This window comes from Orycteropus afer, unplaced genomic scaffold, assembly GCF_000298275.1.
Source record: "Orycteropus afer afer isolate SDZICR_OR568_19922 unplaced genomic scaffold, OryAfe1.0 scaffold00019, whole genome shotgun sequence".
NCBI classification, from domain to species: domain Eukaryota; kingdom Metazoa; phylum Chordata; class Mammalia; order Tubulidentata; family Orycteropodidae; genus Orycteropus; species Orycteropus afer.
In genome coordinates this window covers 19,526,968-19,529,910 of record NW_006921606.1, presented here as the reverse complement: position 1 = coordinate 19,529,910, position 2,943 = coordinate 19,526,968, and the positions used below count along the sequence as shown (strand labels likewise).

At 43.4% G+C, this 2,943-nt stretch overlaps 1 pseudogene; it reads left to right on the top strand.

The window, feature by feature from the left end:
* Nucleotides 1-384: 384 nt before the first annotated feature.
* LOC122152188 lies at nt 385-2,453 on the top strand (annotated as a pseudogene).
* The last annotated feature ends 490 nt before the right edge of the window (nt 2,454-2,943 follow it).

The window sequence follows — 2,943 nt, the reverse complement described above, 5'->3', positions numbered from 1 at the left end:
CTCCTGGAATCAGAAAAACATCTTGCTGGTCCTGAAGATGATTGGAAGTAAGGTACTTGGCTTCAGAAGCAGAGCCTGCAGCCTTAAAAGCAGGTTTGTTCCAGACAAAGTTCCTACTGTCTCAAAAGATAACTGGGCTCAGGGCCCCATTCCCAGAAAAAGTCCCTGCCTTCCCACAAGTCAGATGGTTATAGGGTGACTGGTCTCAGAAAAAGTTCCTAGTGACCCAAAAGATGGCTGGTAGCAGGATGACTAGTCCTGGGAAAAGTTTTCCCTACCCACAAGGCAGCTCTTGGCAGGATGCCTGGTCCAGAATGGAATTCCTGCTGGTCCAGAGTGTCAGTGGGGGTGGGATAGGGCCACACCTCTCTTCACCAGGAGGATATGGGTCACAAGGAAAACAAGTGGAATATTGTACCTTTCTGGCTGTCAACCACCAGTGTTTTTGCCTGTACAGTCCTAAGTAAGCAGAGCTGATTATCAGGTTGCTGCCTTGATCAGAATGCTGCTTGCAAATATTCACAATGGCTGTACCATCAGGCCAGTCAATGGTCCGCAGCTCTGTTTGTCTCCTTATTCCCTGTTTTCATTTCTTCCACCAGTCAATATTTAATCTACTTCTTTATCCTTCTCTTTGAAGCTTGAAATTCCAGGATTATCTTCCATATCTGTTTCAAATGGTTTCTTGTTTCTTTCTTGTAGAGGGTCTGTGTAGCTTGTCTGTATATTCTGCCATCTTGCTGGAAGTTTCTCTCTCCTTGCCTTTCATCCAAACCACAATTAAAAACAAAACAAAACAAAAAAAAACAGAAAAAAAATATTGTCACCAATCTGTTTCTAAATTTTTCCATCACCCTTTTCACAAAGTACCTCTGAAAGAATATCTCCCTATTTCTCCTTTTTGTTTGCCTCTGATAACCACTAATAACCTTTGGTCTCTCTACATTTTCCTGTTCTAGATATTTCATAAGTGTCTCCTCCCATCCCAACATTTTATTGTGAAAATTTCCAAACACAGATGCAGTTCACATGCAGTGAACCTTCATATCTCCATGATCTGGATTCTACAATTAACATTTTGCTAGGTTTGCTTTAAAGAGCCATCATGGCACAGTGGTTAAGAGCTCAGCTGCTAACAGAAAGTTTTAAACCCACCAGCCACTCATCATGGGAGAAAGATGTGCCAGTCTGCTTCTGTAAATATTACAGTCTTGGAAACCTTATGGTTTGGTTCTACTCTGCCCTATAGGGTCATTTTATTAAAACTATTGTTGTATGCCAGAGTGAATTTGATATCACACAACAATAGGTTTGCTTCATCACATTCTTTCATCTAGCTAAGCCTCTGTATCTTAAGGCTTATTAAAAGTCTAGCTTAAATAGTCAATTCATTTGCCTTGAAAATCTACAAGAAACTTAAAACCTTGTTTAATAAATAGAGAATAACTTCATTCCAGTTCAAATTAAGCTAATAGAGAAGAGAGAAAGAAGGCTAAAGGAAAATGGAGAGAGAGAAGGTGGCTGTGGGGAGGAAAAGAGAAGTTGACAGAGGTAAGAAGATGGAGGGGGCCCAACTGGTAAAGGACGAAGAGGTGTGAAGACACATGAAAAATTTGAGTGTCTGGAGGTTTGCAAATGATCATGGGTCCCTTCTTCTCCAAGAAAACTTCAATTGATTGATGATGTAAGAGCTATGGGAGAGCCCTGAAGCCCCAGGGGCCAGAGTGCTTCAGTGGAGGTTTGGGCAGCAGCTTCCCAGGTCAAAGTCATAGACCTCATGGAGGCAAGCTGAGGACAAAGAGTGGCTCCTCATTACCAAGCTGGGCTACCTGGTCAAGGACATGAAGATCAAGTCCCTGGAGAAGATCTTTCTCTTCTCCCTGCCCATCATGGAGTCTGAGATCATTGACTTTTTCCTGGGGGGATTCCTCAAGGGTGAGATTTTGAAAATTATGCTTGTGCATTAGTAGATGCAGGCTGGCCAACAGACCAAGTTCAAGACATTTCTTGCCTCAGGGACTACTGTGGCCACATTCATCTCCAGGGAGGTGGTCACCACCATCCACAGGACTATCATCCTGGCCAAGCCCACCATTGTCCCTGTGTGGTGAGCCTACTAGGGAAACACTGTCAGCAAGCCCCACATAGTTCCTTAAAAGGTAACTGGCTATTGTAGCTCTATGCTGGTGTGCCTTATCCACATCCCAAAGGCACCAGTATGGTTCAGTCTCCGTGCCCAGGAAATTGTCACTGATTTATTGATGACTCATGCACTTCTGCCTGGGCAACTTCACCAAAGCCACCTCCAATGCCATCTCCAAGTTATCTTCCCCCCTGCCTCTGAAAAGAAACTGTGTTCACCAAGTCTTCTACCAGGAATTTACTGACTATCTTGAAAGGCTCACAACTGAGTCTCCATACATAAGTCATTCCCAGCTATGGCCACCACATAGGTGGTTTTTTTACAAGAAAAATAAAGTGAATTAATTAGGACTGAAAAAAAAAAAAAAATGAGTGTGGGGTCATGTCACTACCACGTTTCTTCGTCAAGGGCAGAAGGTGTAGTAGTTTTATACCTAAGAGTTTTCTGATGCTAAAGACTAGCTCCCTGCATACAGCATGATGGCTGGAGCCTTCTGTTGACCACCACCAACTGTGGTCAGGAGAGCTGTGTGTTGCCCTCCTACGGACTCCATGTGGTGCAGATGTTGGCATTGCTTGCAGGGTTCCTGGAGAAGGGGTCCAGCCCTGTGTCAGCTATATATTGGAGGAGATCCAGAATTAGAATCAGATACCAGCTTGAACTCCACTACTATTATGTGTTGCCAACACACAAGACCTCAGACTATTATGTAACCTCTCTGAGCTTCTGTATTTTCATCCATAAAATGGGTAGAGTAAGAGTACATACCTCATAGGTGGATAAATTGAGATGAATGCATA